This window comes from Pezoporus occidentalis, unplaced genomic scaffold, assembly GCF_034315485.1.
Source record: "Pezoporus occidentalis ecotype Australia unplaced genomic scaffold, CSIRO_AGI_Poc_V1 ctg57, whole genome shotgun sequence".
Classification (NCBI taxonomy): domain Eukaryota; kingdom Metazoa; phylum Chordata; class Aves; order Psittaciformes; family Psittacidae; genus Pezoporus; species Pezoporus occidentalis.
The window spans coordinates 1,838,041-1,865,437 of NW_026915910.1; the positions used below are offsets into that span (position 1 = coordinate 1,838,041).

At 42.9% G+C, this 27,397-nt stretch overlaps 1 protein-coding gene across 9 annotated transcripts in view; it reads left to right on the forward strand.

Moving 5' to 3' along the window:
- The window catches only part of EVA1A (eva-1 homolog A, regulator of programmed cell death), a 202,393-nt gene that overhangs the window by 117,077 nt on the left and 57,919 nt on the right, over positions 1 to 27,397 (forward strand). For 2 of the 9 annotated variants that reach the window (XM_062638446.1, XM_062638444.1), the window contains exon 1: positions 21,336 to 21,679. The exons of 4 other annotated variants lie outside the window; for them this stretch is intronic. The gene's annotated coding sequence lies outside the window, so the exon portion shown is untranslated. Of the gene's footprint in view, positions 1 to 21,333; positions 21,746 to 27,397 lie in introns of those variants that run through there. 3 more of the 9 variants (XM_062638447.1, XM_062638445.1, XM_062638448.1) reach the window with 3 other exon arrangements.

Consider the following 27,397-nt stretch of genomic DNA (forward strand, 5'->3'; position numbering starts at 1 on the left):
CTCTGATACTCATGACTTTCCCTGTGATTTCTCAACCTCTTGAAACAGAAGTGGTTGGACAACATCCACCATTACTTAGACTGGTGGTGGAAACGAAGCTGGGCACGAAGCTGGGCTAATTTGATAACTGAGAATACATACTCCTCAGACCAGTGTTTCTTTTGGACATGTATGTTCAAGTAGCATTTGATTTATTTCTTTAATAAACCCCCCCTCAAACTCTTTATTAAATGTTCGTGGTTCAGTCTGAAGTCCGATTTGCTTTGAAGGCACTCGGGATCATATCCTGTAGCCAGGAGAAGCTGGAGCATTTCTAGTCATTAAGCAAGAATGAGTCTGAAAGGGGCTTCGGGGCTCAGAAATCTGGAGGTGCTGGAGTAACTTTTCTGGTTAAAATTTGAATCCCTTCTTAGACAACATCTATTGCAGGGAGAAAATCCAAACTCTTCAAACATGCTGGGCAAAGTAGGTCAGTAAGAAATCGTGTCTTGTCTGAGCGGGTCCTAGGACTTGCTGCAAAATCAACAGGTTTTGAGTCAGGTCTCAGATGATTCTGTTCTTCAATAAACATAGAGGAACATTAATTGTAGCCCATGGTGTTAATTTTGGTCACTATAATGTTATTATAACTGATTCCCAGGCCACAAGCACACCCCGTTTCCTTTGCTTGTCCAGCAGCTCTTATGAACCAAACACGCTGTTGAAAGGGAGTTGCAGGTAATGTGGTTTCCCTGAGCCTTTCAAACATGTTATAAAACCAAGGGAGCCAAAGTAGTCATCATGATTAGTAAGCAGGCTTGGAGCCTGAGTCTGAATCCACTGTTAGCATAAACAACCTGCGTTTATGTGCATCCTCCTTGCCCTTGGTGAGCAATGTTTCCTTGTGAGATTAGGGGTTGAAGGCTCTGAGATAGTAATTTCATCTGTGTGCCTCTTAGTGCTATAAAGCCCATAGAATATCAGAAAATTTATTGCTGCGACTGAGTTGCAAACTCCCTGAAGTGAACAAGGGTTGCAGACCTCATGATAAACAGCACATGCTAATATTTAGCAAATGATAATGTAGACCGCAAAAAAGTACGGAGAGAGGAAAATATATCCCCAAGGGCTGATAACTAATGTAAAGAACCAAGAAATAGTTTAGAGTGGGAGGGGATTTCCCCAGCTTCCCTCCTCAATGGATAAGTCACTGCCTTACTGATGCGCTGCACAGGGCCCAGCATTGATCCCCCCAGCACCAAAGTTATTCCTGGCAATAGTTCAGAATATACAAACTCGCAAAGCCCCACAGGCAGAGCAGACCCGATGTTTTCCAGCCCTAGCTGGAAGACGATCGAGCCTATATTCGAAGTAGAAGAAATGACTTGTTGCTAAAGCTCAACTGGTTGTTTCCAGGGCTTCTCTGATGCCCCTGTGCCATCTGCTCCATGCACAGGACAGGTATTTTAAAAGACTATTTCCCTGTCACCTCTTCCCAGCTAACCCCTTTCCATAGAGCTAAAAAATCCTCCATCTTCTTGCATCCAACCAGTGAGGGCATATCCCCACTAGAAATGTCCCTGTGCTGGGATATGCCCTCCTGGAAGAGTCATGTCCCCTGAAGTTTACACAGAAATGTGCTGTTGGAGGGGATGAAGGATGTACAACATGATGTCAGCGTTGGGTGAGCCCTACTTGAATCGGTGTCACTTGGTGTTACAGACAGCACTGTTCTGGCGAGTGCTGTGCCAAATTGTGTCATTCTCTGAGGCAGGAGGGTTTGTATGGCTGGTTGCAGTAAGCCAGGGGCTGAGGTGACCCATAACCTCTTTTTGTGGCCTTAAACAGAGGCAGCTGGAAGGTGGATGATGCTGTCCAGCTGTGTCTGCCGCTTGCAGTCTGGGATGGGGAAGAGACCAGGCATGGTGAATTCCTGGTGAATGAGTAGAAGGGGAGGAGAGGGAGGAATGAGAGGGGCAAATCACAGCCTTGACACAAGGTGAGTCCTAAGTGAATGGGGCTGCTTCCCTTTGATACCTGCAGGAAATCTGTACCTACTCGAGTGTATTCTGACCTGTGTTAGAGATGAGTCTTTGCACCTAAAATATTATATGCAGCAAATCCATTTATTCATTCCCTACCCTCGTCCAGTGCAATACAAGCTTGCAATGTGTGGTAGGTCATCAGAGGGCGATGCATGCCTTTGGAGCTGTCTGTGCTACAGTGATGGAAAATGCTCACCTCATGCACCACTAGTGTGCTTAACACAGCTGAAATGAAGAGAGCTCAGAGGCAGAGGGCAGCAGCTGCCTAATGACTTTAGATGTTACTTTGGGGTAGGAGGTGAAAAATGATGTGGGTAAACAACTGACCATGAAGAGTGACGCTTTGCTTGGAACTTGACTCAATAATGTTTCCTTCAGTTGTGAGAAATACAGCCTGTCGGTGATCAGAGATACACTCATGACACTTCTGACACACAAGGATTAGAACTGCAGGCTGTGTCCAGTGTTATGTGTCTGTGCTTGGCTTCATAAGGTGAGAATTAAAGCTTCCTGTGTGATTATGTGGAAACTGCAGTAAAACATACATAAAACCAAGTTGTGGGTCATGCGTTTCAGATGCTGGAAAGGGAGAAATGATAGATAGCCTGTGGCAAAACCCGATGTATGTATGTGTGACTGCAAAAGATCAGAAGGCGGCATAAGCATCTGATTTAGAATGCTTGTACTGCAGAGGCATATTCATAGCATATGTTGAGAGCTTATAGGGAACAGACCATGCAGCATGTGACACCACACGCAGAGAGAGCTAGCACACTGGAAACTTCATTCTCCTGAGAAAAAGATCCCAAAGCAACGTTTATTTTTAAGAGGCACCCTCATGTTTTATATTTGTGCTTTCTGTCATGATATTTGATAGCATTGCATTTCATCACTTGGAGACACACTGCTTGGGAAGGCAGACTTGGAGAGTACCTGAGTTCTGTTCAAACCCATTTCCCTGCGGTTGCATACCATACTCATCCCATTATTTGACCACTGTGCATCCCAAGAGCAAATTCTGTGTAGTTAGGTTTAGCTAATGAAGTATATCTTGAGAGAGATGCACTGAAGGAGGATGTCAGATTAATAGCACCAAGCACATAGCTCACAGGTAGTGAGTTCAGTCCTTCCTCCTGAGTTTAAAAATAAATTAACATAAAAACTGTACACTTTCAAACCCCTGTGTACTCAAATCAGAGCAGCAATGCCATAAATAAACCTATTCTTTTTCCTCGTTCCTTCCACATAACACAAGGGAACTGGCTGTCCTGCCTTTGCCCTCTCTCTGCTCTACATGACAGCCCTTTTTATGAGCAGAATGAAGCGCTACACGTTCAGCCTCTTGCTGTGGATAATCAGGAGCCTCAGGTGTCCTCTTGCCAGAGTGGAGGTGACTAGTGGAGGCACATCCCTACCAGCCAAGAATCTCTCATCTGTGGTGACACATGGACCCTTCTGTCAACATCTCCTTCATGCTGGATAAAATATCATTTGGGGAAGGCCAGGGGGAGCAACCTTTCTCCTTCAGATCCCTTTTCCAGTGACTAGGGGCTGCTTCCAGGATATTGAACAGGCAGCCAAGGACTCTTACAAGGACATGGTCACTCAGCATCCTACTCCAGTACAGCTCGGGTGAACAGGGAGTCTGCTGGCCTCTTTCCAGTCACCAACAGCTGCATGTTCCACTCCTGAGAAGCAGCTCTGGTCTCAAGGAGATGGGGTGATGCAATCAAATTTAGGGAAAAACCTGAGGCAAAGCTTTAGAACTGGGAGGAAGGGATTGTTGCTGGGAGAGGGACAGTGGAAAAGACAATAGGAAGGGAAATGACAATAGCAAAGAGAGAAATGATCAGCAATTGGGGGAAGATGGTGCTGATGGAGCGGGAATGGAAGAGAAAACTCTGAGAGGAGTGGTTTGATAACTCTGTAGCTAATACAGCGTATTTGAGACATGGGTTCATTTTTTTAATATATATATATTTTTTTTTTTTTTTAATTCCAGCTCTGATCTGTGAGTTGCTGCAGAAGAATTGTTTTATTGTTGTGTGCCTGACTTTCCTCATTTATGAAACAGGGATAATGGCCATTAGCAACCCTATAGCAGGTGAGGGCACCCTAAGATCCTAACCTGGAAGTGTTGACACTTGAGCACTATTGATAGACATGTGGAGACTGGCTGTATCTGTGAATACTTCTGCAGAAATCTGCTGGAGTGCCTTTAAATTTGGCAGCTCCTAGAGCACATGCACCAAATCTCAAGCACCTTCACAAGGTCTGATGCTGGTACTTATGTCTGTAACTGTCCTGTCTCCTTGTGACAGCTTTTTCAGTATCTGGTGACGCAGATGCTGTCACAAGGGTAGGGAGCAGTAGAGCTCTGAGCACATCCTTAAGGACCAACCAGCCATAAGATTTATCTCCAAGTCCAAAACAGCAAGTGATGGAGGTCTCTGTATGCACCAGTGCTGGAGGCCTAGGCAGACCTGGGTGACCTTAGACAAGTTATTTATTCCCTCTCTGCTTCAGCTCTGTATTAAAAATAAATTAAATGAGGATACTTCCCACAAGAGTGATGAAGGCAAACAAGGTAAAAAGTAGGATATGATGAGCTGTATTGAGAGTCCTTGGAAGTGCACAGATATAAGTTAATCAGAAAAGTGTATGTTTGTCATCTGCCATTCATCATGCCATTCACCTTGCTGCTCTCCACCCTCAGTCAGTGATCATTAACATCACTCAGAGACTTGAAGTGATTTTAACAAATTGCCAGAGATGTGCTGTTTCTCATTTCAATAGGTCTTAGTCAAGACGAAGAGGCAAATAATTCAGTGTCACAACGCTGACAGCAAAAGGGTCACAGATGCTGATATCAAGAGATTTATCTAGTCCATTTTGATCTTTTTTATCTTGCTTTCCTCATCTCATCAACCACTGCTGGACTCAACAACTGGGTTTCTTTGAGATCATCTCAGGATTCACAGCCTGAAGTCCCTAAAGACTGGTCATTTTTAAAGATCTTCATACCTTCAGGTGTGTTCATTTTTCTTCTCAGTACCCAAGTAAGTGATGAGGTTTTTAGACGTAAGTATTTCAGATACAGTTATGACCAGTAGGCTGCTACTCGTCTGCCATCATCTCTGTGCTTGTGCTTCACCTGCATCTGTGTACAGTAGTTACATTCACTGTGTGAGATAGTAGGGAGTCAGAGATGTTCAATAGCTTGGTGTTCAGTTACTTGAATGTTTCACATCTTCTGAACCAAGGCAGTATCTGGCTTTTATTTTCTCCCCACTTTTCTGTCCCAGAACTATCCTGGCCAGTTATTACATTTATGCCACTCTGAGTCACAGGGCAGCTGGAACAAGCTGTTCTCTTCATCACTTTTGGGAGAGGTCAGTCTACTTTCACAGCAAGGGTAGGGCCCCTTTTAGAGGACACTTAAGTTTCTTCAATTGACGTAATTTTCCTGCTCATATGCTTGGCTTTTTTTTTGTGTGTGTGTGTGTGTGTCTCTAAACTTCAGGAACTCTTTTGAAACAGCTATTTCATTTCTGCTGATGGAAGTTCATATTTATTGTTCAGCGGAATGACACAAAGAAACAAAGAGCTTTTTCTTTGTGACCCTGATCCCCCCTTTAATCACAAAAAGTTCAGACCTCAAACTGACCCAGAATCCTGCTCTTATTGCTGGGGTGACCCCCATTATATGCGATTGAAAAAAGAGTTCTGATCTCTGCAAAGAGTGGCTCTAGGCCCTAACTTTTTCATGTGCCAATATACCTTACTGCTGTTCCTGGGGGTTAGCCGACTTTCACCAAGTTGGGAAACATCCATAAGCAGAGCTATGAGTGGAAGTGACATATTTACCTCGCCTTGTCTCCTTTCATTCCGTTTTAGACCTCAAACTGTCTAACAGCATTAGGAAGCCCCACAGAATGAGAACTTGAAGTCAGTACTGCTGGATTTACTGAATCTCTGTGCTATCTCCTGACACTAACATTAACTGAAGACATTGGGAATGGGGCAGAATATGACCTCTATGAGACGAGTATCAGGGATATGAGAAACATCTTAGAAATAAATTTGGGAAACTACATCTGCCTGTGTTTTTCTTCAATTAGTCAAGAAGCTGGTGCACGTACAGTTATCTCTGAAAAACAGAACAAACAAACAAGAAACAGAGGACGGAGGAAGATATCTTGTATTGATCTTTATGAATAAACGGCAGTCATTAAAATAGCTAGTCACTATGCAATAACTTTGGCTTCCATCTGTGGTACAACAGTCTAAATAAGGAAACAAGAATTTGCTGTGCCATGAATTCACATGGAGCCATGTGTATGTTAGCTAGCCCTCAAGATAATTGCCAAAACAGAGTGTATATGATGGAAAAAGAAGGGTGAATTTTGTCCTAACAGAATAATGGAGAAAATACCAAACAAATGAAATCTGCAAGCAGTTAAAGCAAACCTCAACCCTGGTGAAGAAGAGTTACTGAGTTTTCTGTGTGACTCAGAGCACACTTTAATTATTAATTCAATTCCATTAGCGGCATGTAGGAAATATGCAGACCCTCTACATGAGTTAACTTTGCCATTGTAAAGGAATATGAATGGCACATGCATAGATTTGTGAGAAGCAAATCCAGACATAACTTAATCACTTAGTTTGATCCAAAGTGCAGACCAAGTCGATGAAAAGAATGTGGTCATTTAATCTCTGTAAATATGATGTCTATTCATATACCAAGGCAATTAATGTATTGTTCCATGAAGACTGAACTGAAAAATTAATTTAGACTGACTGGAGATGAAGATTACAAAACAGACTGAAAACAGACTGAAAACAGACTGGAGGGACCAGAAACACATAGTGATGAATAAGTGCCAACACTTGGTGGGGGATACCTCAGGGGAGCAGTAGGGAACAATGTTAAACTGGTTTTGCTTAAAATTCTTATTAATGGTTTGGAGGGAGGCTTGGCTATGATGTAAGCTCAGTGCTGGAATGGTGCTCATCTTGGGAGAGATCATGCTTTCCAAAACACTAACTCTAACAAATTTTGGATAAATCAGAATTACAAAAAATGGTGCCAAAATGTTCAGTCTGGGGGCCTACCTAAAGTCCTAGTGGATGCACCTGTCTGTAGATGCTTCACTTTGAAATCTAGGTCCATGAGGTCCACCACAGAACAAACGTAAATTCTCTTGGTTCCCACTATGATTCAGCATCTCCCTCTTATTTATCTAATGTTTGTACAACTTTGTCCACACTGGAGTCTCCGTACAAGAGCCTTCTGGCTGACCCCTTAAACACACTGTTTCATTGTACTGGTATTTGAACATGTATTGTGATTCTAGCAAGTGTCTTGATCCAATGCAGTATTTCAGACAGAGAGCAGGTAAAGCAATAGGGAATTGTAGGGTCTTTGTTTCCTTACTAAGTTTACTGCTCCCCAGCACGTTTCCAGAGGCCTCAGTGAGAGCTGCATTTCAAGACTGTCCTTTAGGTATTATCATCATTGCTTTGAGTATGGAGGTTCAGTTCCCATAGTCATCTGTCACCTCTTGACTTTGACAGTGGGTGTTCTGTAGTCCTGCTAAGGGGAGAACGGCATGGTGCTGGCTGGGAGAAGGGATGTAGCTTCCCTTGCTGCACACATCCAGGCAATATGAGCTGGACAGATAACCTCATTCCATATTTGGAAAGAGGGGCAGGGAGAGAGTTACAGGAAATGCAGAGCAACTTTTCTATCACTTTGCAATGCGTTCGTTGGCCCCGTCCATCAGTAGTTGTAAGGCCCAGAAGTTACTCATCCATTAGGCATTGCTGTGCTACCCCAGGAGTGCAACATCACTGTGCACGTCTCCTGCAAGTCTTGGGAAGAAATACGATGGGATTGTTTGTGCTGGATTCAGTTTGCAGGCCACCAGTTCGACAAGGCTGGTTTATATTCTGTTGTGAACTCCCTGGGGCAGGAAATGTTTTAAAGGGTTTTGTTTACACAATGAGGTTTCTTCTTTGTGGTTTTAAGGAAACATGCACAGTGTTCAAACACTGAATAGCAGGATTGAGATTAGGAGACAAATTAAAGCATGAGTGACAAAAGGGACTAGCCACGTCCAAAAATCAGGTGAGGATGGAGCAAGAGAGTGTTAAGCACAGGAGCACTTTTGTTTCAGCCCCTGCAAGAATCTCAGTTCTCTCTTTGGAGTCTTGTTTAAGTAGAGATACCATAAAATACAGCACTCTGAGGGTCACAACTACCAAATTTCTTTTTTCTCTTGTGCTTGGCTGAAGGAAACATCACATATTCTTGTGTTTAAGTGAATATTGGTTTGAGACTTGAGTAGGAGGAATGACTAAGAACTAAGAATTAATTGCTTGATTCATTATCTGATCATTTTTTGCAAGTATTAGAAAAGGTGTTATTACCTATTACTTCTGAAAGCTCATTATTTTAATTATACTTTGATGAGAACAGGAAGCAAGGGAATTGGTTATTTAGTGTGGTCCAGTAGTAACATGTTAAAGTAAAAAGCAGAAGCCCATGAAGCGGTTCCCCAAAATGACATCTATTAGGTTGTAAAATAGCCTTCCACAGAAGCAGTTGCAGCCCTGTCACTTAGCTGTCAGGTTACTGAGACTAAGAGGCTGTAAAACCTCCTTCACTCCAACTGCCATTTGGACTGGAGTGAAACTTGACGAACGTTGGTTTGAAGATTCCCAGTGACTCATAAGTATCCCGCAACCCCTGCAAAATTGTCAAAGAATTGGATTTATTTGTGTTCTGAATGCTTAGATTTAACATCTAGCTATTGGCTATTGCTAGATCTTCTACTCTTAAGGCTGAAGAAACCTTGTTAGCTAATTTTTATTGTTGCTTTAAATACTTATAGTCTGTGATTAAGAAACCTCTCAGCCTTTTCTTTGTAAAATTAAAGAGGTAAATCTTCTCATGTCTTTCTCCAGAATTAAGTTTCCTGATTCTTCATTCATTCTTGTGGCTTTTCCCTGAATTCTTTCCCATTTCTCAGAATCTGCTGCCTCTGAAATAGGCTCTGAATACCAGCACTGAAGATCTCCACTGTTTAATCTTACGTTCGGGACTTTCCATATGTCTGTACTGAAATTCATACTGTCGGCTTACGTGTGATTTACTGGATTGACCTCTAGGTTGTTTCGCTTTATCGTCCTCTTTATTCCATACCACTTCTCCAAATTTCTCAAACTTACTAAGTAATAATTGAACTTTTTCTTCTGTGTCAGCAATAAAAATATTAAACAGCAACTGCTAAGCCAGGATCTATATGGGACCAGAAATTTACTTGCCGAGCAAACATTTGCCATTTACCATTTAATTTGGAAAGCTATCAGTTAGCTGGCCTCCAATTGATCTATACTGTACTATGTTGATTTTAAACCAGTCAAGTTTATTACTCAATAATTCAAGTCTGGAGCTTTTCAGAAGTCCATTACATCAACCCTATTAGTTTTATCAACCTCATTTGTAGGCCTATCAAAATGTGAGACTGGATTAATTTCACAAGATTCCTTTCCCATCACACATTGTTGATGGACATTAATTATTTACTTGTTGTGTCCCATCACAGCTGTTTTTTTGCCTGGGACTGATGTGCAGCAGACAAGCCTATGCTGATAGGCCTATTTACACCTTTTTAATTTATGTGGTGTATGGAGAGCACCAATTTTTTAATCACCTTCTAAACTAAACTCTTGCAGAATTTATAGCAAAGCATTGTGTTGCAGTGAGGTGTGGGCATACACAGGAGCAGCTACTTGGTTTCACTAAGGACTTTTAATTTTTAATACTATTCTAAATGTGTCTTTATGTTTTTATTATGTTATCGTACTCCTTTCTGAGTAGCAATTTGCATATAGAATCTCTTGGGTATGTGCTTCTTCAGAAAACAGATAGGAGGAATCACAGAATCATAGAATCATAGAATAGTTAGGGTTGGAAAGGACCTTAAGATCACCAAGTTCCTACCCCCCTGCCATGGGCAGGGACACCTCACACTAAACCATGTTACCCAAGGCTCTGTCCCTCCTGGCCTTGAACACTGCCAGGGATGGAGCATTCACAACCTCCCTGGACAGCCCATTCCAGTGCCTCACCACCCTAACAGGAAGATCACAGCTTCCCTGGGCAACCCATTCCAGTGCCTCACCACCCTTACAGTAAAGAACTTCTTCCTTATATCTAACCTGAAGTCCCCCTGTTTAAGTTTTAACCCGTTACCCCTTGTCCTATCACTACAGTCCCTAATGAAGAGTCCCTCCCCAGCATCCTTATAGGCCCCCTTCAGCTACTGGAAGGCTGCTATGAGGTCTCCACGCAGCCTTCTCTTCTCCAGGCTGAACAGCCCCAACTTTCTCAGCCTGTCTTTGGGAAGATCACCTGACCTGGCCTGAACTGAACTATTTTATTTTCTGTTCTATTCCTGCACCTGTCAGATGAGCATTTGAACATCTTCCAGTAGTACATTAAGCAAAATTATTATGCATCTTTCAGCTATTGTTTTCACAACGTCCCCTCTGGGGAGGAGTGTTGAAACGGAGTGAATTATTTTGATAAAATTTTAAGGCAGTTTGATTTTTATGAAATGTGTATCCTCTTACATATTTTAGAATCATAGGATCATTTAGGTTGGGAAAGACCTTTAAGATCATCAAGTTCAGCCATTAACCCAGCACTGTCAAGCCCACCACTAAATCATGTGCCACATCCACTTGTCTTTCAAATGCTTCCAGGGGTGATGACTCTACCACTTCCCTGGCAACCTATTCAGAGCTTGACAACACTTTCAGTGAAGAGTACACCTCTCCAAGACATGACAGCTTTTTCCAGGAGAATGCTGTGGGAAATGGTGTCAAAAGTTTTACTAAAGTAGGTAGACAACACCCACAGTCTTTCCGTCAGCCAGTAAGTGGGTCCCCTTATCATAGAAGGAGATCAGGTTAGTCAAACAGAACCTGCCTTTCATAAACCCATGCATGGGTCAGATCACTTGGTTGTCCTGTATGATGGCACCCAATATGATCTGCTCCATAACCTCCCCTGGGACTGAGGTCAGGCTGGCAGGCCTGCAGTTCCCTGAATCCTCCTTCTGGCCCTTTTTGCAGATGGGCATCCCATTTCCTAACCTCCAGTCAGCTGGGACCTCCCTGGTTAGCCAGGACTGCTGATAAATGATGGGAAGTGGCTCTGTGAGCAGTTCCACTAGCTCCCTCAGTACCCTTGGTGGGATCCCATCTGGTCCCATAGCCCTGCGTGTGTCTAAGTGGTGTAGCAGGTTGCTGGCAATTTTTCTTTGGATTATGGGGCTTTCATTCTGCTTTCCATCCTGTCCTCTAGCTCAGGGGGCTGGGTACCCTGAGAACAACTGGTCTTATTATTAAAGGCTGAGGTAAAGAAGGCAGTAAGTACCTCAGCCTTTTTCCTCATCCTTTGTCACTATATTTCTTCCCACATTCAGTAAAGGATGGAGATTCTCCTTAGCCCTTATTTTGTTGTGCATGTATTTATAGAAACATTGTCTACTGTCCTTTATGACAGTAGCCACACTTCTATTTCACATAGATGCTAAAGAATTGCACCATGTACTTTTAGTGAAAGGGGATGAGAATTGAAACAGTCTGAACTTTCTAAAGGAATTTGTTCTATTTTGATGAGACCTTTTTTTTCCTTACCATTGTCTTCTGGACATTTAGTATGTCTTGGAGATGTCCTGGTTCCAGACAACAAAGATGAGCATCAGGGCACAGAAATGATTTCAGAGTTCTTCAGGAAGCTGGACTAGACAGTGGAGAAGAAATCTGACAGGCAGTGATGTTCTCAGCTGGCAGAGTTTCTTGTATCACCTTCCTAAGGATAAAAATGCAACTCTAAGATACTGAATAGAATTAACCCTTAATAAGACATGACAAGAAGCATCTTACTAAAACCCTTAAGAACAGCAGTTTCCTGTTTGTGAAGCCCTTTTTGGTGCCACGGTACAGTTTTCCTGTGCACTTCCAGGACAGTTGAGCTTTTCCAGTTCTGGGCTTGGGATGCAGCCCATTTTGGGAATCCCTGCTCCTGCCCTGTGGGCTCCTGACAGAGCAAATGCCCTCCTTGCTGAGCCACTTGAATCACAAAGTCTGAGGACTCTCATTTCTTTCTCCTCTGTAATCTCTGTTAGAAATGAGAAAGCACCAGCAGTGCTATGCAAGTGGGGTGAAGGCTTTCATTGCTTCTCAGGATGCTACATTTCATGTTTTCTTCTCTAGCACATGGGACATGCTCACAGATGAGGAGTGCTGAGTGGACTTGGTTTTGGGAACATATCTTTGGCCTCAAGAACATGGAGGTTTCCACAGAAGATCTCTCAGTGATCTCTATGCCTTAATTTAAATAACTGTTCATTGAAAATTTGTGTCACTTTTACCAACTTAGTGCAGCAAAGATGATGTCAGTGGTGCAAACAGACTGCAAAGCCATCCTGCTATTCATAAACGGTGTCTTCAACCACACCGGTGTTCTACTGTGTTTTAAAAATTGCCTGCATTTGGCTGTGCTGTGGAAAAATAATGCCTACTGGAGTGTTTCTGCCTCTGATCATCTTCTCATTGTGACCTGACATGAACTCTTTTATGTAATGCTTCCTAGCAGCAGTGCTGCTGCTGGAGGCATGGCTGTTCCTGTGAGCAGCCTTCACCTCCAATTTTAAAGTTCTTTCTAGCTGTTCAATTCAATGAATGCCATGGCAAGAGGGAGGGGGTTTCTTCACAACCATCATAACACTGGAACTGGAAGCCAGCAGTGCTTTATCCACACCTGCCGTGCCACGTGAGCTTTCTGAGAAGGGCTGTGTTTGTTCTTTTGTCTTGTAGTGTGTTGCCAAAGACTTCTCCTTTTCTTGTGTTGAAATCCCTCCTGTAGGTAAGGAATACCGGTTGAGTGTTGCAGTGAGGTGACTCCTGGCTGCTATGTGTAATTGTGCCAAATTCAGGCCATCCATATGGTTTGCAAAGATTTTGCTGTCTTAGCTCAGGGGTGGATTTTCAAACAGCCGACTTTGCAGGAACATTGCTATGGCCGAGGCTCCGCAGCTGGCACTTCATGGGTTTGGTATCAGCAGCTTTTAAGCGTTCAGTCCCAATGTAACATAATAAACAATAATCTTTAGTTTCAGGCCAGGAATTTTCTTAATCTTCTATAATATTTGTGGAAGTTATGAATTCTTTACTGTAGCAGAAATCTAATGTATGCAAGGATAGGCACTTCCAGATGTCCTTCCAGGCCTGAATCCAGAGATAGAAATCTATACCATACTTCATTCAAGAGCAACGGAAAGAGGTCCTGAATACCATTTTATTTCTTTGAGCTGCCTCCATATTTCAAGAGCTTTTTAACATGAAGGTGTAATTTAAGGTTATTCCTGTGCTGATTGCAAGCACTCAATTCTTTGCATTTTAAGAATTAAGTGCTCTTGCAGTGGAATTGGTGTGTCTCAGCTGAAGACTATCTTTAGATAGTCTGCTAGTGATCAGTTATCTATAGCCAGACATCTGGCAAGAATCATATGGCAAGAATCAAATCTGTAGGTCTTACATATACCCCTGAGATGAGTTAGACTGCTCCAGTGGAGTGTATTCCCTGGCACAATAATTTTGACTCATTTCCATGCCACAGATTCATGTATTCATTCACAGCAGACCTCAGATTGCAACACTGGACAGCAGGTATTCTGCTTTCTTATTCTCAGATGCTAGAGCTCATTTATAGAATCATAGAATAGTTAGGGTTGGAAAGGACCTTAAGATCATCTAGTTCCAGCCCCCCTGCCATGGGCAGGGACACCTCACATTTATAGGGCTTTCTTTCTTTTTCATTCCCCCCACCCTTGTTTTTTCTTGTCTTTTGTTCTTAGTATTCCCTCTTCTCCACTCTTTCAGTTTCTATATGGGCAAAATAGTATTCACATCTTAGAATTTATGTTAACGTGTACTTGTCCCCTGTTCTTGCTCATGATGGCTTAGAAAGCCTGGAGGAAAAATTCTGTAATTTAATGTCCATTTGTGTGTGTTTTCAGTGCTTCCCTTTAAACATAGCTAAATACAGAAACCTTGGGAAGAACAGAAATAAGAGAAATGCTGAACCCAATATTCCACTGAGTACAAAGCTGTCATTACAGGCATAAATTGTCCTTATTTTCTACAGGAATATCTCATCACTTCAAAGACTGTCCCTTTGACTGCCCAACTGATCTATCTCCCTCTTAGCTGATGCAATCTAGAATTAGAAATGTTTGAGTAGATGGTGCCAGAGACACCTCAGCTACAGTCCCAGCAAGGGAAGCTCTGAGGACTATAGTGAAACTCACCTATAATCCCCAATTTGTATCACTGGAGAATACTGTACCATATGGAAATGTTTGGTCTGGCTCCACATGGAGTAAGACAATACCCATAGTACATCCAAGCTAATGTGCTCTGCTGCAATGTCCCTTGCATAGCTTCACTGTATCTGGATCATGCTGATGCATTTACCTACCTAGCATGAGGTAGCATTGCCAGCTTGGTAGATCTCTGTGTTCTGGCAAATCTGATTAAAGCCTACATGGGAAACATCTAAGTTTGTATTTCAGTTGAAAGCACCCTCAAAGGCATCCAATGCACTTCTGTCCTTTCTCTCCTCGGTGTCTGGTATGCCTCTGGCTTTCATTGCTTAAGGCAAATTTTTGCCTTATTGGCAAACTGCCTTATTTTAATAACATTCCATTTTGAATTTGTAGCACATAAGCATGAATTTGGCTTGCTTCAGGTGACCAGGGTGTATTCCGCAGCATAAAAACCACTACTAGAAGGCAGAAAATGGAACTGATTTGCCATTAATATTATCTCAAATGCATTTATCTACTTCTGAAGTGCTCTGGGAAATGCTTTTCTTGAAAACCACAAACTGTGATACTTGTAGATCGATAGATGGGTGCTTTTGCTGAATACAGAAACCAAGAACTCTGTATATGGACTAATTGGAGGTGTAGAGACCTTGCTGACACCTCTGTGACACAGGATCACTCAGCCAGGATAATGTTGTACTCAGTCTCAAAGCAGAATCTGACAAACCTTGGAAGGTCAAAAATATCGGTGTTCTGCCTGGATTCTTCATTTCTGCCACTGGAACCCACTTCCTCCAAAAGAAGTTGAAAGAAAAAAGGTACTTTTAAGTTCCTCTTTGTAAATTAAATCATAATTGATGGAAAAATAAAGCAACTGATGTAATGTAAAACTCTTGGAGTAGTAACTGGAGAAGGTGCTACAGAGGCTTCCCAGCAGTTATGCATTGAGAAACATTCTTAATCTCCAAGATAATGTAGAAAAGGAATGACATTTATTATCTACAAGTCCTTGCAAGCTGAGGATGCAGTTTATAAAACTGTATTTGGCTCCCCCTCCTTTTTCTCCTTTACTGTAATCCTTTACCATGGATCATTTTACGTCCAAACTCACCTTCATCTGTTATCATACTTCACTGATTTATTGACATCACAAACTTCTGATTAATAAGGATAGAAGAACATCCATCAGAAGAACTGAGAATGTGTGATCATTTGCTCTCAGGCTCTCATTAGCTGTAGCTGTCCTTCTGGGACCTTTATCTTTGTCTTTCTATTTCCAAACTAAATCTTATGATGTTTAAAAATAATTTCCTACAATTAAGCTTTTGTTTCTCTAGGGTTTTAAAAGTTTGGTCAAGATGGAGTATGATCACTATATGGTTAACCCAAGTAAGTAGAAAACAACCCAAAGTGTCCATGTAGACTCCTAACGAATGAACAAGTCAGAATAATAGTTGGCCTGATTCAGCTTCCTTCATTCAAGATGGACAATACAAAGCTCTACAGATAATCCTATGATCATATAAAATATTTTTGGGATAAGTAGGAATTACACTCATGATGTATTTTCTAAAAGAATTTCCTTCTTTTTTTTTTTTTTTTTTTTTGTTCACATTGCTTTGATTTTAAGTTACATGAGTTTTGGTGAAATACACTTCTGGTATTTTCAGATTGCTACACCAAGTAAAGTGAGAAAGGTTTTGTTTTAGAGTTTCCATAGCAAGTTCTCCTTTTAATTAGACACTCCTAGGTTAAAAATACCTTTCAAAAGTGACTTCCCATGTCTTTTCTGCCTTAGTGACAGATTAGAGAAGAAAATGTGGAGTATGCCTGAAAGTGATAAGTTGAGGTTAGAGGTCTAGCCAAAGTCAAGTGTTAGGGAGTTTCAGCTGTAGAAAGCTGATGCTTTGAATTATAATCAAGTGATTAATGTTTCTAACATAAGTGGGTTTGAGAGTTACAAGGACTTGCAGCAACAGCTTGGATAAGTATGGTGAAACCTGCTTTTAGAGGTATTTTATTTATAGCACATTCATTAGGTTGGACAGAATGGACAACATGTGCTTATGTGGTTAATGATAAATCCATCTGAGAACTAAACTAGTCTGCTGAGTTATGAGAAAGCCATTTGTAGGTCAGTTGGAGAGGGATAGACCTGAGAGAAACAATTCTTATTTGTATGGGGGGAGCAGGGAGAGGGGAGAAGCTGGAACCAGGTTTTTTCCTGCTGTAAAATATGTAGGATGGAAATGTTACAGATCTTCATTCATTTTTAAAGGTCATTTGTCTGTGAAGTCTGTGTTGCTGGCTTCATAAATACCAAAAATAATATGGGAAGGAGTAGGCATGCCTGGAAAGGTCTAGGAATATTTTTTGTAAAATAGCAAGTAATCAAATGTTAATGTATGAAAACTGCAGTGATCTCTATGAAACTGCAAAAGTCAGGAAAGGCCTAATCTCTGTGGCATTATAATTTTGCTTGTGGGATTCAGGCATTCTAGTATGAAATAAAAGGTACTGAGCAAAAAATATTGTGTAAGACTGTTCCTTCTGTTTGAATTTAGCAGACTTTAATCCTGCTGCTGTAAGCGGTTCAAGACAGTCTTTCAAATAGAAGTTGTTTCCCCTGAATGATAAACCAAGGTGAAAGTATTGCTAATAAAAACTGTGTTTTGGCACACAGTTAATGTTGTGCTTTTAGTTATAGATATACCAATAGGATAAAAAAGATTGGTTCCTCTCTTCTAGGCCTATCCAGGGTACTGTGGGTCATTTATCCACAGGTTCCACTGGTTTCCACTGTGGATCACGATGCCATTGGATTTCAAGCTGAGCTCTGGACAGTTCTCATATGGAAAATTTTAAATAAATAAGTGAAGAAAGAGAAAGGAAAAAAAGTGTATTATTTCTCTCTAGAATCAAATTAATCACTCTCTAGATCGGAAAGCTAAACCTTGTAGACTTAAACACCTCATGGGTGAATGGCTATCAGAAAGAGGTTGCTTGTTGCACATCCTCACAAATCAACAGGCAAACCCTGTCCTTTCAAGACATGCCTTTTTCCTGCTGCTACTTCTACTTTTAGGTAAAAATGGAAATGTGATGTTCATTGTCAACCAAGCTAATTGCAAAGTGACTACTCTCAAATGTGTTGACTGTATCTTTTCAGGGTATCACTGCAGGTGCTATTTATGAGTGAGCTTAGTTTGTCAGAACAAACTTTCAAAAAAGCTGATTGAATATATTGAGTTAGTATTTTTAGAGAAAGAAAATGACACCTAGCAAAGAGATATTATATACACAAATGTACGACAAAGCCAAATGAAGGAAGCTATCTCATATTAATTCACATTTAAAACTCATTTATTACTCTCAGGATAATGAGCAAATGAAGGACATGGTGGCTCTTGACACCTTGGAATCTAGAGTGGATGCCCTGCTGAGAAGTTACACTTAAGTGCCACAGAACTTATTGGGCTCCAGCAGTAACTGCATGAAACCTAATGGCCTAATCAGTGTCTACCTCATTCAGAGGATACACACAATTACTTGCTTCTTGCATCAAAAGGCACGATGACACTATTATCATATTTATAGATATTTTATAGATATGAAGTAATCTGTGTTGTCTTATGTCAGGCAAGCACATATCTTGCTTTTGGCCCATGTTAGACACTGAAAAATTAGGTGCAGATATTGAAAGAATCAGCTAGGCCCCCTCTGTAGTCCCTGGAGCAGGAGGGCAGTTCTGAAGGTTATACATCATTCATCTCACCTGTTTTAAACTATGTTTGGATAAGACAAATTATCTGCCACAAGTGCCAGTCTCTCTTTATTAACCACAGGAAGACAGTACAGCTGTTTAGTTCAGATCTACCTTTGAGATGGCTAAGCTGAATGGAGATACATCTCAACCCATGGATTTAAGGAGCTGTACTTATGCTTTGAACTGTAAGGACAAAACTCTAGCAGTAGATGTGCTCCTTGCCTTGGGCAGTTCACAGATAAAATTCAATGTCTGAAGTGCAAGAAATAAGGGTTAAAGCTGTGTAGAAAAGTCTGAGATTCATAGGGGCAAGCATGCATTTATCCAAGGCTTCAGGATAAAGAAACAGTCTTGCAGAGCTTTTGGGTAACTTGTCATTCTGACACCAGCTATGTTTTAGTTAACTGCTTAAGTTAATTAAATAGCACCAGGCCCCTGCCACTGGAAAACTTATATCCATGGTGTTAAAGTTTACCATGCTTGGTGGCATGATCTCTGGCATGGCTCGAACTTTAGCACAGGTCAGAGCTTGTTGCCAACAAGCAGTCTAGATAGAGCTGTCCTCTTTTGGAGGTTAAGGGCATTTAGCCTCCAACATGCATGTGGCTGGACTGTGCCTACTGACAGCAGGGCCAAAGACCAACCCCTCACCCTGTTTAGTTCATTATAAGGTGCACCAAACGTTTCTTAGTCTCTTTGTCTTCTGGTTTTATTATTTTACCTTGTCAGGATCAGAACCATGGGGAAATAGGGTATTGATGGGTTTGATACAGGGCTGTTCTTACTTTGAAATAGTATGGTGCTATCTAATTCCCTTCTGCTGTTCTCTCTAATCTATAAAGAGCTTGTAAATCCGATTTTGGCCTGGATACCCTAATCTGCATCCCGGGCTGCCCCATCCACTGACTTCAATGGACCACACTGGAGTATGTCAGGGTTTGGAGCTGATAATAGTTTTTTGAGCTGGTTGAACAAACAGATCTGCAAGACCTCTTCTTGACAGTATACTAGCTCTGATCTGAAAAGAGACACAGCCTTAGACATCTGTTTTAAGGGCATAACTATTCTGAGCCTACTTGAACTCAGTACAAGGCTCTGTTTATATTTCTTTTATTAATTGAAAATAACCTCTTGTTAAGGGAGTGACAACCCATGCCTTAAGATTGTGCTGAAGTCATTCACGAGAGTGAAAAAAAATACACCAAAGGTTAGACAGGTCAAAGCCCTTGTTTGGATCAAAGCCTATGTTGAATGCTGTAGAAATGCCAAATCTTGAAGTGTTTTGTATTTAAGGTTGAAGTTTGGAGTAAAAAGATACTATAACAATAAATCCCTAATTCAGCTTGTTAACACGCTACCACTTCACAAAGGCACAGCAAAGAGAGTGATGCTTCTGATGGAGCAACTGGATACCAGTCTAAGTGTGTTAAAAATTTACAGCACAGCTGAGATCATTTCTGTAATACCACATCCACTTCTGATAGGCACATTTGAGAAAGGACTTTAATGCAATGGAAATGGATCTTGAAAGAGTGACAGGCACGATTTGTGGTCTGTCCATAAAGTCTGCCTTACTGTGAGAGACTAAAAAAAGCTCCAATGATTTTATTTATTGAGGACAAGGTTATGAGATAACTTGTCTGTGGTTTTGTAAGGTTGAGCCTATATGGTGATGGAACAGCAGGCTCCGGTTTCCACTTGGAGCTGCATGGTGTGGGTGCTTTCAACCAGAATGCTGGAGAAATGCCAGCTATGCCTGGGCTTGAAATACTCCTTCTGTGCTGAGGGTAAATCGAGGTTGGGCTGTACTTTATGGGGTGCTTCCGTTTTCTGTCCATGCCTGATCTGCAACTTCTCAGTGTGGATTAAGGGTTGAGGATTAAGATGGCCAGGGTTGAGGGTCGTGTGGCCAGACAAATGCAAATTAAAAAGGCAGCCTTTATTCTTGACAGGGTGATAGCCACTGAAATAAGTTATATGGGGTAGACTGTCCTTCACTGAAAGTCTGATTCAGGGTGAGATGTCTCCTTGAAAGATGTGCCATAATTCGTAGTGGTTAGGGTGTTGGTTTGGGACACCACTCTGTGGCTTCAGCTATGCAGGCTATCAGACCAGGTTATTGAAATGATCAAACAAGTGAACTCACCTGGCCTTAAGATGCCCCTATTAAATAGTAATATTTTAAAAGTCTTAATAATAAAGTCTTTAATAATAATATTACATTCCTATTAAACTGACTGGGGAATGGAGAGGTCTCAGTGAGAACATCTTTAGCCTGTGAAAGCTCAATTTTAAGAAGAAATATCTCCTACCACTTTCACATTTGTGGCCAGAATGACTATATTTATATTTTCTTCCCAGGAAAGAGCTGGATCTGAGCTTAGAGCTGGGTTCCAACACTCCCTAGAGCTTACTCTATCTGGTAGGACATCTTTGAGCAGGATGAGGGGTGTTTTGCTTACTTCCAAATCAAGTTTCCGTTTGACCTGCTCCTCAGTCTATAATGACCTGTTGCGCAGACATCTTATCCAACTAGATGATCTTCAAGGTCTCTTCCAATGCAGACTGTTCTATGATTCTATGAATTGCCTTGCTGGAAGAGATCCAACCAGCTTTGTTCAATTAAGGCAGTATCTTGCCTTTGTCGAGGCAAAGGCTTGACCACACACCCAATGGCATTTTCTGCTTCTATGGGTCATACTATCATCATGCCCCGCTGGTGCTTGGGTGCTGCTTGCCTTCTCCCTGAGGCGTGTGGAGCACTGTGCTTCTCACCAGGCTGGGCAAAGGACCCCAGCAGCACTGGCCCATCTCTTTGCCGGCCCCACACACCAGAAGCTGTGCTCAGCGCTGCTTTCCAGAGCGACTGCTGCAACCCCAGGCAGAGTTAGTTAGGGTTTAAAGGGACGTTGCTTCCTCCCTGCTGCCCTCAGGCACAAGCTGGAGCGTTCAAGGAGTTTAGAAAAGCCAGAAAGCTGCTGAAAACAACATTTTACTCTCAGTGTCTAACATCATCACACCACTCCTGCTCAAATAAATAAACTCTGACGGGAATCCCCCCTCTCCCCTCCCTTCATTCCTTGCTTTAATAAGACTTGTCACAGAGCTGTTTTTTTTCTTTTTTTTGTTTCCAGTCAGCAGATTTTTAGGCTGGTTAATGACGGGGAAAAATTTCTCTTCTCCCCCCCCCATTGCCTCCCCTTTCTTTCATGTCGGGGGCCAAGTTTGGATTGGAGCCTGGTGAAGTTTCTGTGTCATTTCCTGTTGCTGCCCTCCTCGACACTCGCTCCCGCGCTCTGCTCCGCTCTCCTCTCCGCCTGCAGACGCACAGGGCGTCCGCCCTCCCGGCTGGCTGCTTTTGGGGAGGATGTGAGGGCAGGGGCATACCTCACGCTCTCGCCTGTCACACCGCATTCCTACTCTTGCGCTCCCCACGGGCTCAGCTCCCAGCCTGCTGCTGACAACGCCGGAGAAACCGAATGGTGAAACAACTTTCTTCTCTCCAAGCAGCTTGGCTGTATTTCCCAGGCTGCTGTGAACCCACAGTGGTGAGAGCGAAAATGTCCTTCTCTCTTGCAAACTTTGCCACCGATGGCTGTGGTCCCGTCCACGCAGGTGGTGGGGAGCGATGCGGCTGCGGTTTGCTGGTACTGTGGGTTTGGGTGGTGGATGGTTGAGGGGCTGCGGTGCGGTCCAGCGGTGTGAAGGGACCGTGGCTGGGCAGTGCTGGTTGTGCTGGAGCCAGCTGTGGGTCTCACGCCGTAGGAGAGGTCAGCATCAGCGAGGGCTGGCACAGATGCTGCGTTGCAGACGCTGTTAGCTTGTTGTGACTGATGGTAAAAAAGAGCTGTTTAAGGGAGGGAGAAACCTCTGTACAGAAGCCACGAAGGCAGTGAACAGAGGTAAGAGAAAGAGCAAGGAGGGTGCTCAACATTTTCACTTACGTGTTTGGCTTTCAGCTTCAGTCTAGTGTTTACAGGTTTCTCCTAGGACTTGCTTGCAGTGGCTTTAAGGGGTTTGTGTGTGTGTAAGGTGCTGGCGATTGCTTTTCTGACCAGAAAGGACTGAGACTTGTGAGAAACTGCATTATACTTGCTTGGAGGAGCAGGCATAAGTCAGCTGGCATCTGTGATGCCTTTCTTTCCTGTGCCATTTCCTTATTTGCGCGCTAAACACATATATTTATTTATTTGATAGGAAAATTACACAAATGCTTGTGCTTTAAAGTGGAGTGACTGTGACTTCATGTACTATTTCTGTCATTCCTGACTCGTTCAGTCTTGACTGTTTCTTGGACAAACAAGGCGTAACAAACTGAAGGATAAATCCTGAAGCATGTGCTGGAGCCGGTTCCCGGAGGTTTCAGAGTTAAAAGGCTTTCTTGAACTCACTGTCACACAGCAGTAAATTTCAGCGTGTCAGTAAGTGAGGGAAAAAAAGCGCTTGGAGAGCATTATACACCATCAGATGGAGTCAGCGCTGCACAACCCTTGGGTCTTCACAGGCAGGATTAGTTCCCAACACCTCCAGCTACGCAGCAGCATTTAGAAAGGTCAATTATATGTAGGGCGTTTAACAGCTAATTATAAGGGGGCAGGGGAAAAGCCTTGGAGTTGTCCCTGGGAAAAATGACCCTAAGGCTTTGTGTACAGTGTATTTACTTCCAAGTCGTTGTTTGATTCGTGTTGCTCCATCAACTCCCCTTACTTTTATGTTAGTTTTGCAGTACAGTCCCATCTGCCCCGCTCCCCAGTGGGAATGCAGTGGAAAAAGGTGCAAGATGGGGAATGAAGAAAGGGGGCTTTGGGCACACCCTGAGCACAGCAAACCTTTGCCCTGGCTTCCAGCCAAGTCACATCACCTCCCATGGCTGGGGAAAGTTCAGGCTCCCTGTCCAGCCTTGGCATCCCTTGTCTTGCTGCCATGAGCACTGGGGGACCCAGGAGACCTTGCTGACAGCTTTGCCTGGAGTCATTTTCTAGGTAAAAGCTCAAGGTTTGTTTCACAGTTCCTATTTGAAAGCCACATTTTTTTAAAAACCAAGTTGAATAGGAAATACTTCTTCTGGGTTTTCCCATCTCGCAGACTCTGAGTACTGTGCCACTCCTTACTGATTTATTAGGAAGTTTTCTTCACCTTCAGCATTTCCCACAGCTGGCTTGTACCTGTACAAGTGAGCTGGTCTTGATGGTATGTGCTACATACTGGTGATACACGTGGGCTGGTCTGAGACAACTTCTGTGTGTTGGTGGGAGTTCGGATGGGCCAGGGCACTCTAGAAAGGCAGTTTGGATGCAGCCACCTTGTTTCAGAGTGTAAGAGTGTTTAATAATACGTAGGCGTCAGGCCGTGCCAGTTGGCTTCAGGGCTGAAGAATGGGCTCTGGCATGGTTTAGTTTACTAGCAGAGACAGAGCCAAGAGCTAATGAGCTCATGTAACAGAAGGAGGAGAGAAGCTGTAGCAGGAGTCCCTCCCAGCACCTCTAAGGAGCTGAAGAAACAGTATTTACCTGGAACTGTGCTCTGTATTTCTTGATATGAAAGGAAATGAAGTGTCAGACTGACCATTTTGTAGGGGTCCAACAGGCAGCTCAGCTCTAAGGTGAATTGAGTCATTGCCCATTCAAGGTGATGGGGTGGGCTAACTGTGCTTCACTTGCCTCTTTTGGGTGCTTGAATGGTGCACAGGACCTGACCTCCTTTAGAAACCCATCCATACATATATGTATTGAGAGATGAGTCTTTTTCTAAATTATCCTAAAACTCTACCTATAGGTGCTATAGTGGGAGATGAATATAATTTAATCCTTAATTATTTTGGATCTAAATGTGAATCCACTTTATTTTAAGCTGACCTCACTCCATTGATTTCAGTGGAATTATTCCTGATTTACAGCAGTTGAGGGCAGATAAGAACCATGTGCTATTTTCTGTGACTTGCAAAGGAGAAAGCAAGACAAGAGAAACCCACTCAAGGTGAGATCATGGTGGGAAATTAAGGGTCCTGAGTACCACCAAGAACTTTCTGGCTTTTTTGGCTTTCTTGCTTGCCCAGAATCTCAGCTTTTTGTTCTGTTAATGGAAGCCTGTTCTATGCAAAAGCAAATGCTAGGTCCCTGCTTTTACATAGAACTGCTGTAAAAGCAAAGATTAGGGTCCCTCTTCTGTCTCTCCTTGTGTGAGTGTGTTCTCCACACCACACTTTCAGTGCTCATGTGGCCTTGACAGCTGAGTCAGGGGATGGAGATTCCAGTTCGGCTGCTTACCTTGGGAAAGTGCTCTGGAGCCCAACAGACTTTACTGTCTGGAAATATTTCCTGTTGCACAACATAAATTGTCTGTTTCAGTTTAATCCTGTTGTCTTGAATTACCTCACCAAAGTACTACCTTGAGTAAAGCCCTCTCTGTGGCCACTTCACTGCAGTCGGGAACCAGTCCTGTGTGAGGCTTAAGGTTGTGAAAACTTTCTGCCAGAAGGTGGAGTGAGCATGTGATTTACCTTGCCTCCTTCTCAGTTTTGCACAGGGGCAGGGCAAACAAGTCTTGCTTTGCAGCAGTGGATCTGTGCTACTTCTAGTCCCTGAGCCAGACCCTTTGCTGCTCCACAAGCCCATGGTGGCCACTGGGATCTCCAGGAGAGATCTCTCATCACTGGTGTCTTGCCATGGCTCTGGTGGTCCTTTTCTCTGAGCTGCTTTTCCCTGTGTCAGTGCTTGAGCTTGGTGTGATGCTCCCTGCCCTGCCTGAGGTTGCTCCAAGGATGCTCTGCTGCTCCCTAGGATCATGCTGCCTGATATCTGCAACAGTTTCTGATGGGGTTCACCCAGGGAATAGCAGCAGTGTTTTGGGGTAGCCTTGGCCTGCTAATTCTCGAGGGTGCTTTCTGGCTGTGTCCTGTCTGTCCCCAGGCTGAATCAGACACACTGTGTTCATCTGCTTTGCTCTTGTGTAGCTCCAGCTCCAGTTCTTGTGGTATTTCAGTGCTGATGCACAAATGAAGGTAACATTTACATGCTCTAGTGAGTCTTCAGCTCCCCTGCATGTATCTCTTGTTTTCCTCCTAATGCAGTGCCGCTACCTGAGGACAGTCCTCATCTCCTTGCTGTCGGGAGCTGTTGATCTCTGCTCTGTTTATGGAACACTGCCTTAGCAATGAGAATATGTAGAGATGGTCAGGATCAACCAGATGACATTCGCACTGCTGAACAAACATAGCCAAAAAGGTGCATGTCCCCTTTCCTCTCTAAATCTATCCTGTTTGCTTTGACTATTTTAAAAGCATATTTGGTGCTGGAGACTGAAGCTTGCTATCAATTTGAGCCTTGCCACTGTGTGACTCACAGCTGTTTAAAAGAGATTAATGCAGAGGCTGGAAGGACAGTTCTTCTTGTTCTGTCCACTGGCTTGGGGCTGCCTGATGTGTTGTTACTTGTGGCAGTCACTCGCTTTCCAGCAAATCGGTTAATGGCACAGAACAGCTGAAAGCCAGAGGCTTTTCCTCCTTTCTCCTGACTTCTTCTGGAGTTGAACTGGTGAGAAGGAGGGGAGAGGCCTCTGCATCCCATCAGGAATTCCCTCAGTCATCCTCTCCCTCCCTGGAAGTGTTATTTTTGGTTAATTCATGCAAGTCTGGGCCTCCTTGGTCTATCCTGTGGGAGGAAGCTCAAGACTGGAATTTTGTAATAAAAGCCAGATTTTTCTCTGGAGGCAGAGTGGAGGAGGCCACTCCTGTTGCTTCTCCAGTTCTTGTTAGTTCTTAATCAGCCTAATCTGTTAAGTGTGAAAGGTTTTCTTTCCCTGCTGAGAATAAGCTTGCCTCTGAGGAAGGTCAGCATTGGACTGATCACCCTGAGATACCTGATTTCCGCAGAGCCACTGGTGGGAATCCCACCTCAAGCTGCTTGGATGTCATCTTCCTGATGCAAGTTCCCAGCACTTTGCTGGGGATGAGTGTTTCTGAATGCACCTCAGACCATGTGCACTGTTGCAGAACCACAGCGTTGCTAAAACCAAGGATTTTCCCTCCAGTGTCGTTTGCCAGAGTCAGTTTGCTCTTACTGTGAGGAGCACAGAGAGTCACCTTCCACACCAGCAACAGCTGGTTTTCACTGAAGTAGACACGTCTTTGTACCTGCAGTTTAGTGTGTTCTCAGAGGCTTTCTGTGGTTATGAAAAAAATAAAGATCTGGCCCTCTGATATCATCTGTGACCACAGTATTTCAGTGTTCTCCTCCTCCACTGACCATTGACAACGGAAAGACCATCACTACCTGCTGTATTGTTTTAGACTGCCTTTGAAGGGGGGGTGTGTGTGTGTCTCTATAGGGGCCAGTGCAGTGGGAAGCTGAGAACATCTGAAGTTGCCATAATTTAAATATGCAGGTGCTACCTTTACTTAGATACATACAGAAAGCTTGCTAATTAAATCTGAGTGTGCTTCTTGGTCACCAGTCAGTGTACTAAGGGTAGAGGTAACAACACCTGAAGCTGATATTTCATCATCACTGGTACCTGACAACACTACCTGTAGGACACTCTTCAGAGTTTCCCAGCTGGGCTTAATTTCGCTAGTTTAATAATATCTTGATAACTAACTTAGTACCTCTTGTGCTGCTTTGAATTTACTGGTCACTGTGATTCCCCTCTGACAGAGCTTAAATTATGCTTGCATTATTTTTTTTTCTTTGTCTTTATTAATGCATACATGGTCTGTGTAGTGTTCAGAGATTTATTTTTCTTGAATGAAATCAGCCTTCTTTTCCTGGCTAGTGTATAGTGAATGACTGTCACATTCAAATATATACTTTCAAGTTCAGACCTTTCCCTCAAACATATTACTTTACACCACATTTGGCTGTGTTTAGCTGCACATCAGTGACCATGAAAGACTCAGATTCCTCTGACTCCCCTTTTGTTGTTTCTCTCTTATTTACTATCAACAATGCTCCAGTTTTTAGAATAGTTGGCACATTGTAAGCTTAAATTTCTTACTTCTTTTCTTCCACTTGTTACAATGGTTACAATCAGGTTAACATATTTAGCAGATTTGGAGCTGATTACAGACCAAGTACAAAAGGCTCTTCTGAGAGCAATGGTGCCATGAATGTCACAGCAGCGTGTGGCACCAGGTACCAGATGTGCACAGGAATGAAGGGATAAAGTTCTGTCCAAAGTGCAGGAAAGATCCCTCATTTCTCTTC